Below are 13,336 nucleotides of genomic sequence, written 5' to 3'. Positions count from 1 at the left end.
TTCCTATGTCTCGACGGAACTCCGGCACCGTGCTCAAGGCATGCATGGACAATGCCACAGGCATCGAGACATCAGCAGCCGCTACCTCAATTACCTGGTAAATAACCTGTGAAGACTAAGCTACCACCATGCAACGGAAAAACTCCAGAGCCTTCATCAATCCAGAATTTTCCCCAGACAAAATCCTCCTTTGAATTCGTTCATTCCGTAAAACGAAAGCATGACCCAGCACATAAGCTTATCCCCAAGGTAAAACTAAAGCTTTTTAACACTCAACACAAATGAAAAAGCGCATCATAGAAGGTAGGGAGCTAAATTTGACTTCAATACTGAGCGCAATCTACGTTTTCATTCTTCCCTTTAGTTTAGAGAACCAAGTACGTGCCCTACGGCGCAATTTCTTTCCCAACCAGATTTCTTTTATTTACCGACATGCGTGGCCGACAGAGGCAGGAAAGAGAATGAATAATATAGCACGAAAGGGTTGCGTGTCCGTCCAGAGCACGATTCAACGCCGGCCGGACTGAAACGCACGTTAATAGAGACGGCGAGGATTAAAAAAAATAAACGATGAGAAGGAACCTTATATCCTCAAAGAAGACAGACAGAGATTGCGTGGAGCGCGGTTTTTCAGTTGCGAGGGGGAGGGATGCTTAAATGCTAATGAAAAATAAGAAAAAATAGAGATAAACGAAAGAGATTTGTAGCGCGACAGCTAACTCCTCAATCAATTAAAAAAAACATGTATTTTTCTCTCTCACGCAACTGGAAGTATGACTGTAACCATAAGCGTATCTAAATCTGAGAACCATTTCCGGCTTCAAACAAAATCATATTTCTTTTTCGAATGACTCTTTAGCCAAAGTACCATTAATTTGTGGAAATCAAAAGATTTAATTACATTCCACTATCATAAAGAAATTTCATCACACGAAATGTGATGAAATATCTGCAGGTATGTTTACCTCGGAGTACTGCTGTATCGTAATTGTATTGCCAAAGAGTAATCCGTTCGTGAACAATTGAAAACAATGCTTCAATTAAAAACGAATTTTCTGGAGGGTTAATCGTTGAGGGTAAAAATATCTAAAATGACACAAAAATATACTCAAATTTTCACCCTGAGTTCAACGAGTCACACGAGAAGTACGTTTTATAAAATAAAACGGGGGAACTGAGAGATGCCAAAGGTATTTTAAACACCTTAAATTAATATACGCATATAATCAGGTATACGGAAGGTACTTTCTCACTCGTTTGAAACGTAGACTACAAGACTCACTCACTGCACAAGGTATATTATTGCCCTATAATCAACTACTTATAACTTTCATCCTTGATATAGCAAGGGAAACTTTAAAAACAGACTAGAAACTGCTCTCATCGGGAATATATCACTACCTCGCATTCATTCCACATTTCCTTACCATGACGACCAGATGCGGGCTATATTTCAATTCTTTCCCGATACAACCAAGTTCAATCCCTGTTTCATCACAATGGAAATGATAAAAGCGAATGATGAACACACAAAAATAATCCGTCTTTATGGATCAGAGTACGAGTAGTAAATTAATATCCAAGGGTCAAAACGTTAATTATAAATTAAGCTTTACAGCATGCATATAAATATAAATATCAGTGAGGAGGCAGAATTCACAGGATTTTTTATTTCTAAAAAGGTACTTTTGCAAAACAAATTCAGTGCTTCCCAAAGCAAATATTGGCTGGAGCCTAACATTCCTACTTGCCCGGTATGATGAAGAGTTGATTGTATAATGACGATTACACTCCACGGTATAACGAGCGTTCCTTGCATACAAACGGCAGGGGCTACACGTTTCTTCTTCCGGCAATATTTTATTTTAGTGCATAACGACACTATGCGAGGACCCGACCTAAAAAGGAGCAAGCCCAAGGTCACGCTCGCGACGCGATTAAGCTAGAGGTCTCGCGGCATTGATTTACACGCGTCAGCAAATCCTAATGCCACTTACACGCACATTCAGTCACCGGAGATAATTATTTAACCAAATCCAAAGCTCTTTCAACGAGCTTCGGAGCGATTATGGACACAGCAGATGCAAGGTCTTTAGTGTACTCCTCGGATAAATGTGTCACTCAGTTTCATCATGATTGCTTCAGAGCAGAGTCCTCTGGATGGCAGTTCTCTACACTACTCCCTCATAGTCATATTTAACTACTCCATTGCCTAATCTCGACCATCATATGCTCTCCCCCTTTAAAAAATATTTACATTTTAAAACATTCCAAACAGCGGAATAGGTTCATAGATTTCACATTTAATAGGTATTCTCAAACGTATCCCATATTTTAACCCCAGAATACTGTTTAGCAAAGAATTCATGTCAATGGTGAAGGTTACCCCCAATTAATGACCCTCATTATAACGATGAACACCATTTACCTATCTCCATTAACACCATCGTGGAATGTGTCATACAGTTTCCTCCGGTATTACATCCATTATAATAACATTCAGACCAGGATTAAGTAGTCAATAGTTATGGAAAAAAAATTTACTGTATAAGAGGAATCTCAGAATAGTAGTGAATTTATGCACAGCAAGACCAAACTTGCTTATCAAAAGTCTGGGAGGGGTGAATCAATTTGCACAGTTGTTCTCTGGGTATTGGAACTTTATTCCAAAAGACAAAAAAAGAATGATACACCATACACGAATGCATCTAGCGAACTTCGCACCATGACTGCGGCCAACCGACCGAACCGACACACACGTACCGTCCAACTTGGACAGACACGACGGACTGCTCTAGCCCGAGCAGGCCACACACCTTCTCCCACACCGCAATATCGACAGTCAATTGTTAAAGCATATATGAGAAATTGTCTCAACTACAACAAAAAGAGACACTAGTAATTATGAAGAACAGATTTCAACCCCAAAAAACTGTTCAGTGAAGGGTTCAAGTCAATGTTCATGGTACCCTCAAATCAATGAGATGAACAACATTTACACTCTCCATTAACACCGTCATGGAATATATATTCCTTTAAGTACAACATATAATGTAGTAATTTGCCAAAAGGATTAAGCAATCCACACTTCTGGAAAGAAACTAACTTAAAAAGAGGAATCTTTGAATTGCAGTGCATTTATGCACAAAAAAAACTAAACTTACCCATCAAAAGAAGTATTCTCAATTATGAAGAAGAGACTTGGCACTAGAAAAAGCTTTGAAAGAAACTGAAGCTATACCAAGAAGGGCAAGTATCGAAGGAAAAATAAATATATTGGCCTATGCTGCTGATGTAGCCTTAAAAGCCTATAGTAAAAGTAACCTCAAATCAGTAGCCCAAGTAGAATAGTAATAAAAGTAGGATTAAAGGTAATTGAAGATAAAACTAAATATATGAAAATTGGAAGAGTGGCAGAGCCTAACATTTCTCTGCTGGTATTTGGTAGTCACCATTAACTGCCAAAATGAAATAGATGAAGAGATACAAATGGGGATAAATTAAGCTAATAGATGCTACAGGAGCCTATCAAAATTATCATAGATTCAACTTCTCAATATACCAACTCCAGGTATATATCAACTCAAGATAGATAAAAATTAGAATGTATACTATCATAATACAGCAAGTGCTCTTAAATGAGGCTGAGGTAAAGACCCTAACAAAGCAGCCTTAGAAGAAGTAAATAACTGTTGGAAATTAAATATCGAGAAGGATATATGGTCCAACGTTTGACGAAGGGGTTTGGAGAATACTGAAAAACATAGAGCAGGAAACTTCATAAAACAAGATATTGTCACTGTGATCAGAAGTAGGAGAATTGCATGGCTTGGTCATGTAAGAAGAAGTGAGGAGTGTGGAGAGGTCAACCAGAGGGAAGACACCCACAAGAAAGACCAAGACTAAGATGCAATGACCCAGTGTTTGAGGGCATGGGATGAGTTGGGGAAAAGGTTGACATTATGGAGGACAGAGGAGTCTGAAGAGACAACTTGTTGGTGAGGCCAAATATCGACTTGGATTTGAGTATGGAATCATATTACTTGCAATATTTAATTTGATTAAACATGTTTTTGGCTTGAATTCCCCCCTCTCTAAGAACGACTGTTGCACTTATTTGTAATTTGATTTCAGCATTAATCTCATGAACATAATAACATTTCATACATACTAATTTCCTCTGCAAAAATAAGGGGGTACTTCGTAACTGGAACTTTAAAACTTGACTGAAGGATAAAAAGCAGTGGCTTCATAGTATGTGGTTTACAATATCATTGATTAAAAAATTCAACCATGTTGCAATGACCTATTGCAAAATTATTTTAACCATATGCTGAAGTAGAAAATTGAAAGTAAGAATTACAACTCTACAGCATGCTTAAAACACTCTGTTGTACTTCAACCATACAGTATAGTAGGCCCTTATAATGTATTCTACTGAAGACAAAATGATTCTTTGGTGTTCTATACAACAAATACGAGAACTAAACAAGAAACCCAAAAAATTACATTTAAATATGAATTATCTTCTGCATGTTTATCGATGAAGCCATAATATCTTTGGAAAAGAATGATGCCAATCTTAAAATGATAAAAATTCAGCCAATCAGTGATGTATAAAAAAAGTAAAGCTTATACTACAATTAAAGTTAAGTTCGAACTCAAAGAGAACCAATGTGTCTAATATTTATATGCCACTTTCATTATGAGGTTTTTGGCTTTTACTTTGCAGTGCACCATTTTCCTGTAGGAACTCTAATGAATTACCTTCAACAAATATATTCAAAGCTACAGACACTAACCTCAACCCTTAAGAAACAAATAAATAGCAATGTGGTACCCTATTCATACATACTGGTGAGAAAGGGTAGTTGAACGTTCAATGTCAGGGTATTTCGTGTAAAATGTAGAACTTGCCCAATCAGTAATTTTAGCATCGTGCACTAGTTCTTCCTATGTTGCTCCCTCGCCAAATGACACCCTTGGAACCTGCTTGAACAGCAGCAGCAACATGCAAGTGATAATGCAAATCAAATTTATTAATTTATTCCAATGGTAAACATTACTAATCACTAGAATATAGAATCAACGCAAAAGGAAATGGCAGAAAGTCCCCCTACGGCTTAGGATAAACACCATAAATGGATTTAGGAGTACAATATCCTAGGTTTATCGCAACATATCACTAAGAAATGCATTTAAAGAAGTTTTTATTGCAACAGAAATCATGATATCTCCAAGATATCATTAAAACCGTATTATTTTCACACAATACCGCATCAGGTCTTGACTAAGTTATATCTACACATTAACAATAAGCTTCCACTCCACTCTTAATAATCACTATTTATATAAGATTTATAAAAGCACAATTAAACGCACAGGCTTAATAAAAGTAAATATAAAAGTAAAACAATAAGTTCTAGAGAAATGTACATGAATAATATACACACTGACAATAACGCATTGAAATTGAAATGGTGTACGAAGAAATAATCAAAAACTCCTAGTTATCCATAGCCATATTTTTTTAATAACTCTCAATAATTAGGCATGAATGGTACCGTCCTCTTTGATAATCACTGAAGCCATTTCAGAAAAACCTAATTAATTATATATTTCCATATTTTACAATTAGTTACTAAGCTCGAATACGTACCACAAGTAAATATTCGGCCAAAGATGTTGAAACTTCAAGTACACAGGAGCAGACAGCAGTATAAGCACTGGGCCACGACAAAAGTTCGGTGTTGATGTATTTTTCCGTTTTAACCAGCCCTAGGAATGTAATCCTCTTCAAACAAAACTGGAATTAAAAATTCGGAATGAGTCAAGGAAAAGATTAGTCGCAAAAGCGACTCGTCGAGATTTTAATTGCATCCTAAAATTAAGCATTCACACTACTTCGAAATATAATAGTCATTCTTCTCATGAACAACACACAAATAAAGCAATGAAAAGCGGAGTTTCGTCCACTAATATGTATCCGGATATGCAGATTCTAGTCAAAAACGTAATTGTCTTTATTGTTGTAAATGACCGTAAGATTACTTCATACCGGCATTGACAAAAACAAATATTTTTATTGAATACAAAACTAGCAGCACTAATAGTTATTGTTACACTTTCTGGTACGTAGTAAAGAACTAAGTCAATCATCTCTGCAACCCAGACTAAATATTATATTTTATTCACAAAATTTCACATATTCCATTGATGAATAGAAAACATACAAGCACAAAAACACTCGTCAAGAACCTCGCCGGATTATCTGAACCGGAATACATATTTTTTAAAATTACTACTTACACACAGTTCAAACCTAATAATTGGAATATGTGGATCAGCACTATTAAAAATTTAAGGTAATAGTATTAAAGGAACCATTATGTGTAGAAAAACTTACCTCACGTAGGCGGGAAGACGTTGTTTGGTGTCACTTGTCCCTTCGGCATATTTGAAGCCATTTCGCTCTTCTCTCAATATTTTGAGGGAAAATAAAATTTTTAAACACGTCCTTGGTGCTAATGTAGCAATTAGGAGCCGAACTACAACTTGTTGTGCCGTATTTCTACTACAAATAACGGAAAATCTTGCCGAGCAACTGCCGGCCACATTCACTTTCATAACGTAAACAACGAGTGCAGAGAACAAAGATGGTAGGATGCGACGACTCAACTTTGTAGTGTATTATCAACAATCCAGAGGACTCTGCTTCAGAGTAGCGGCACATGCAAGTGATTTGCCTCCAATGTCGACCCATGCGGTAGCAGGCAGGCATTGAAGAGCACGTAAATAACCCTTAATTTCGACACTAAGTAAGTTACAGTCACTTTCAAAAGTTTTAGGACAAAGTTTGTGGCGCCACTTCTGCTTCTCAAGAAAATTTAGTTTCCCTTACTCCATTTGTTTTCCTTGCTCGCGCACTGCAAATATTTCGCTTCCATGTGAAGATATATGAACAAAGAGGGAGAAGTTACTTGCTAAATTTATCGTTTTGTTTCGATCTTTGATGGATTTAATGATTAATTTCGTGTGCATACTCTGTGTCCTTGCTCCGGTTTTCACTGCTGGTATAATATTATGTATTACAAAAACCTCATCGTCAGAAGCCGTGGTGGCGTAGTGGAGTTAATGCGACGTCGTCATAGTAAAGGTTGTTGGAACGATTCCCCTGCTCGGAATTAATATCTCAACATTTTTTTTCCTTGTAACTCCTTTTGCATTTAATAATGGGTTTCAAATACTTTAAATTCGCTGTAACCGTTATATACTTTTTTTTAATGGTAAATGGTAATATACAAGTTAAGAATTGGGCAAGGGTTGACGTATCATTTTTATGGATTGCTAGTACACATTTTGAACGTTAGGGATTTGCAAAAGGGGTAACCGTAACCCAACGGTAAGGGGCGCATTAAAACCCAGCGTTGGTATTAACTTAGTGATTTTAGATTGGCGATGAAGGGTCATACATAGCAGTTGATTATTGCATTAATTAGTTTAGAAAGCTGTTGATTATTATGATTTTCTGCAATGAGCACCATGCTTTATCACACGTCTCTTGAGACGGGTGATAAAGCACAGTGTTCACCACCACAAACCTCAGTCTAGGGATTCAAAATAGAGCTTCGAAATTAAACTTTTAAACGCACTATTTATAAAAATTCCCTGGGCAAGACTCCCGGTATGGGCTTCCCCAATATTTTTTTATGAGTCGGCACCCCTGCATATATATCATTATTAAATATGGCGGATATAAGGAATTCGCCAATATTTGAATCCTCTTTCAAGTACTGTGTTAAGGCGAACGACAAATAACTTCAATTGCGCGTTCAGAGCACGTTAAAAAAGATAGGGAGTAGAGAAAGCTGGCATCGGCTTTCTCTTGTTCTTAACTAAAGCCGCCAAGGGTCTGAACGTCACATGCGACGGACAGATATTTTGTACTTGCAGTGCTACCCACACACCACACAGGATGGGAACGACATTCAACAGAAAAATGTCCACCACAACCAGATTTTTGAAAAAAGCCCTCGGAGAGAATAACCTATGCACTGTCAAAACGAAAATCTATCTCCGTGAAACCCCACTCATGCTATACACTTACCGTAGCAGGCACATAGCGCTAGAGGGTATTAGAGCTCAATAACCCACTACAACTCTTAAATAATTTCAAGTTTTTCTAACTTAACTGAGAATCGTTTAACAGATAAACCTTTAAATATTGAAAAATGAAAACTAAAGGAATGAAGTAAATTCTATTACCATGACAAATTATAAAATGAATCCCAGGTAAGTTAAATTTGTGGATATCAATCATCTCTCCCCGAATAATCAAATAAAAATGACTTAAAGTGAAAATAATAATTAAATAAATAATCAAAAATAATTACTTACGAACCCAAAACTTATGGAAAGCTTTAAAATTGTTAATTTGATTGCCGTGTTTTTTTCAGTACATACGCATAAAAAATAATTGTAAATTTTCGTAACATCTTTTATCGACCAATAAAAGTAAAAAAATCAAAACATGATACAAAAATGGCAAAGCTTGCAAAATTATTCTTCGGAAGGCGTAAGAGTTGGTTTTATCTAATTAATAGCGAGTAATACCGCCATTATTTTCTATGACCGCCTCCAGTCTGGAGCTCATAGAACGAACTAAATTCTCGCACACCTGAGGACGGCGTCCAATCGATTGCCATATTTGGCGCACATGACCAATTTCTTTCTGTGAATTTTCTAACTTTTATGTTTTAACTTATCAAAATTTAGACATTGTGGTTTTATAAAGCAGTTAATAAAGTCCAAATTGTGGCGAGCCATTTATAACTCGGTTCGGTGAAAGTGCACTCCGTAAACGTGCCCCATATGTAAACGAACCTGAGTGTACACTACACATTTGGGTTTATTCTGCACTAGCACCTTCTGATATACAACAGTTTTTGCTTTGTTATTAGACGCACGAACAAATGAAGCGGATAGTTTACCAACACTGAACATGACACATATAATTGTTCATGAGATGGATTTCCTAAATTCAGACTACAAACACACAACGGTTGACATAGTAATTAGCTAATCATCATCGCGAATGAAACACGAAGCCGAAATTTAAATTTATTTGAACTCATAGGGCATATCAGATGGGATCATGGGAATCCTTGGAATGAGAATATCCTCATCTTTTGGATTGCTGATGTCTTCTGTGGAGTTTAGGGGGGGGGGGGGAGGTTGAAGGGGTAGGTGGAGGTGAGGGGGGAATGGGGAGGGATTGGCTGGTGGCTAGCAATTAGCGACGTTCAGCCCTGGCGGTTTGAACGCTGTTTCCACCCAGGTGTGCTGGGTGAATTTTCTGGCAGTATTTCGATTTAGGAAAGGGAAAAGCACTGCTCGAAGGAACTATTTTGTGTTGGAGTACTGGTTCAACGAATGGGGGGGACTTGATGGAGAGGCGATGGTTGTTCATTCGAATGGATACTGCCGTGGTGCATTCTCCAATGTAGTAGGCAGGGCAGAAATTGTAGGATAGTCGGTAGATGGAATTAAAGGAAGAGTTTAAAGGAAAAAGGAGAAGAGGAAGATTTGTTGATGAATGGTGGGAAGGTGGAGCGAAACAAGAAGCAGCACTTGCATCTTGGGCGGTTGCATGTTGAGGAGGAAGAAGATAGGGGGGCAGTGCGGGGGAGAGAGGGGCGGGTGGATCGGAATATTTGCGCACGTTGGGTGCCTTTCTGTGGGTGATAGAAGGGCGGGAAGGGAGGAGATTGGAAGTACTTTGGTTTGCGCTGATGATGGCGTAGAGGTCTCTTAAGATATTTTTTATTTCTTAGGGCTATTTAGGCCTTCTTCTAATTCATTGGATAAAATTATAGATTGTGCATTCGCAATAGGGTATAACATCAACAGGTTTCCATTACCAGCTCGCCGATTACTTGGATGAATCCGTTCTTACAAATTAGTTGGATCTTTGCATTGATTGAAAACTAGAAAACACATTCAACGCAAAACCCAAATGAAGTAGTATGTGAAGATTATAGAGGCTATTTGCTGTATGTAAGTCAAGTTGGACGTCATATAATGACGCACATATCACCCGTCTCAAGAGACGTGTGATAAAGCATGGTGCTCATTGCAGAAAATCATAATAATCAACAGCTTTCTAAACTAATTAATGCAATAATCAACTGCTATGTATGACCCTTCATCGCCAATCTAAAATCACTAAGTTAATACCAACGCTGGGTTTTAATGCGCCCCTTACCGTTGGGTTACGGTTACCCCTTTTGCAAATCCCTAACGTTCAAAATGTGTACTAGCAATCCATAAAAATGATACGTCAACCCTTGCCCAATTCTTAACTTGTATATTACCATTTACCATTAAAAAAAAGTATATAACGGTTACAGCGAATTTAAAGTATTTGAAACCCATTATTAAATGCAAAAGGAGTTACAAGGAAAAAAAATGTTGAGATATTAATTCCGAGCAGGGGAATCGTTCCAACAACCTTTACTATGACGACGTCGCATTAACTCCACTACGCCACCACGGCTTCTGACGATGAGGTTTTTGTAATACATAATATTATACCAGCAGTGAAAACCGGAGCAAGGACACAGAGTATGCACACGAAATTAATCATTAAATCCATCAAAGATCGAAACAAAACGATAAATTTAGCAAGTAACTTCTCCCTCTTTGTTCATATATCTTCACATGGAAGCGAAATATTTGCAGTGCGCGAGCAAGGAAAACAAATGGAGTAAGGGAAACTAAATTTTCTTGAGAAGCAGAAGTGGCGCCACAAACTTTGTCCTAAAACTTTTGAAAGTGACTGTACATTGAAACATGGAGAACGATGAACGCCCTCCTAAATCCAAATGCAAATAAAAAGAAAAAGTGAAATTTCAGTCTTTCTTAGCGAAGAATATTTTAAAATCGTAGAACATTTATGAATGAAATTATCAGGCCAACGCCGCCATTTGCTTAGAAATATTTATATGAAATACGCATAACATTAAATTTTGTAATAAATAGCGGAAAAGAATTATTCTCTGGGTACGCCCTAGACGCATTTTATTAAATTTTTCTATTCATCCGCATTTAATTAAAGACAGTTGAAAAATGAAAGTGTCACAGCAAATGCAAAGCAAGGAAAGTTCGAGTGCATAAGATGGTGGGCAAGAGAAAACGAGTCGTTAAAATATTTTGCTTGAAATAGAACTCTTTTTTATTAATAACTGAAATCCAACCATACATCAGCCCTACATTACGTAGCATCTTCATTCTTGAGCAAAAAAAAGCCAAAATAGGCAGTAAAAATGTTACTTAGGGGAATGTACAGTGTACACAGTAAAAAAGTTCGCTTTGAATGATTCGCTTAAGATATAATGGGAAAAGACGGTGGCAAGGGAGAAGACTTTTCCCATGCTTGGAGCTGAAATCGGCTGCTGAAGACCGAATTGATGGATTACTCCAGAAAATGGGAAGAGTAGGAAAAAGTAGAAAGAAGAAAACCACAAGAGGGACACAGAAGAGAGAAAGGGAAGACGGATGGCTTGTGCATGACTTGAGGAACAATGAAAAGGTGAGTAGAACAATTGAAGAAGCAATGCGTGGAAGAGCCAGGAAAAAATAATCGTGAGTAGAAATCACAAAAACGGAATACCAAAAATTGCACGCATTTAGAAGAAAATTATTTTTATCATTCAAAGAAGAATCTTGGAATTCTAACTTAAAAATATTGCAGATTACTACTACGGAAAAGAATATTTGGAGAACTTTGTTGACATAAAAACATTTTAAACCCAAAGAAATGTGGGAAGAGCTAAATTTAAGTAAATTTAACACAAAGGATAAAGTAAAAAATGGCAGTGAACTAATAGGGAAGAAATTTTTCTCTCCTGGATTCTACGAGTAGTTATGTAAAATAAACTGACATGGCATAATCACAGCACCGAAAATACGACACGACTTACCACAAAATTAACAATACAAATTACTACCGGTGACAGTTGACTACTATTACCAGTGACTACATGGTTGTTCGTGCACATGCAATTATTAAAATTGTTGAAAACCCCGATGTAAAAGGCCAAAGTGCTGTTTTCGGTGGTAAGGCAATAAAATAAATTAATAAAATTTGGAATTCTTTCTGCACTAGCCTATCACCTGATTTTTGATTGTCTAACCTCGCATAACCTAACTAAACGAGAAATGGGCAATCTTAGCGAGTCTCTCGCGTCATATTTATAGGATTATCGAAAGAAAATCGAGACGCAACATCAGAGCAATCACTGCAGTGCATCAGGTACGTTTTTCTTAGACCGTCTTGCAGTCCACATAAGATTTAAGAAGGGCAATCTTCAAAAGAAAAAAGGAAGAAACAATTGCAAGTGGATCCTGTCTAGGAACGTTCTTTCCTCCTCACGATTTTTTCTCGAATCGGACAGCGTGCCCCAATTCTTCCGGTAACTTCGATTGCGAAAAAAGTGATTACGTACAAGCTGGCCGTCTAATATTTTCTCCCATTCTTGTCTGACAATTCGACAGGGGCACTTCTGCCGTCGACTTTCCGAACATGTTCAGGCATTTCCGTACGCGCGCTAAAGGTCACTGGGTCATTGCTACACCACATCCAATCACCTTACACACAGACTACCCCTCCCCCTCCGCTTAACTCTGCCCCAGATAATATTTAATTTAACCCAATGGAGGGACCGCACTCATGCATAACAAAGCCAATGCTTTACAACGTTCAATAGGGCCCGAGCGTTAACTTCCCCGCGAAAAGTTGGGCACTTAAAATTTTTAGGCCTTCTGCTTAGAAAACAAATATAGAAATAAAAATAAATAATAATAAGTATAAAGAAATTGTTTAATAATATTTTTTATGCTTGTGTAATTAGTGCAGATAATTTGCATTATTTGTTACTGCAAAGCAAAGGAGAAAAACCGGCATGAGGGGTATTCAAGCACGTTCTAGAGTAAAAATTCATGATCGAAATGCAATCATAGTGTGAATTAAGAAAAGTATATATTAAAATAATCATTAATGCGAGCTGAAGTTCAGTAGTCTACATTAGCGACGTTTAATCGGACATACAATCGGCGAAAGTCTACAAAATTGCTCAATAATACAAGTGTAAAGATTTTTTTTCCATATTTTCACGAAATATTCTTGTTTCACTCGAAATTATATCGGAAATCTATGTAAAGTTGATAAAATAACCTGATGTAAACAGAAGCTGACAACTTAGCTTAGCACGATACTTCACCTTGTCCAGCCGGCATCAAAGGCTGCAAATCGGCCATCAGCCAACTCACGATAGTG

At 37.3% G+C, this 13,336-nt stretch overlaps 1 protein-coding gene across 1 annotated transcript in view; it reads left to right on the top strand.

Moving 5' to 3' along the window:
- Positions 1-13,336, top strand: part of LOC124164925 (arrestin homolog) — a 420,717-nt gene that overhangs the window by 266,902 nt on the left and 140,479 nt on the right. The gene's annotated exons all lie outside the window — the stretch shown is intronic.

The sequence above is a fragment of the Ischnura elegans genome, chromosome 9 (genome assembly GCF_921293095.1).
Source record: "Ischnura elegans chromosome 9, ioIscEleg1.1, whole genome shotgun sequence".
NCBI lineage: Eukaryota > Metazoa > Arthropoda > Insecta > Odonata > Coenagrionidae > Ischnura > Ischnura elegans.
Note: the sequence above shows the minus strand (reverse complement) of the source record. Positions and strands in the feature narration are given on the sequence as shown.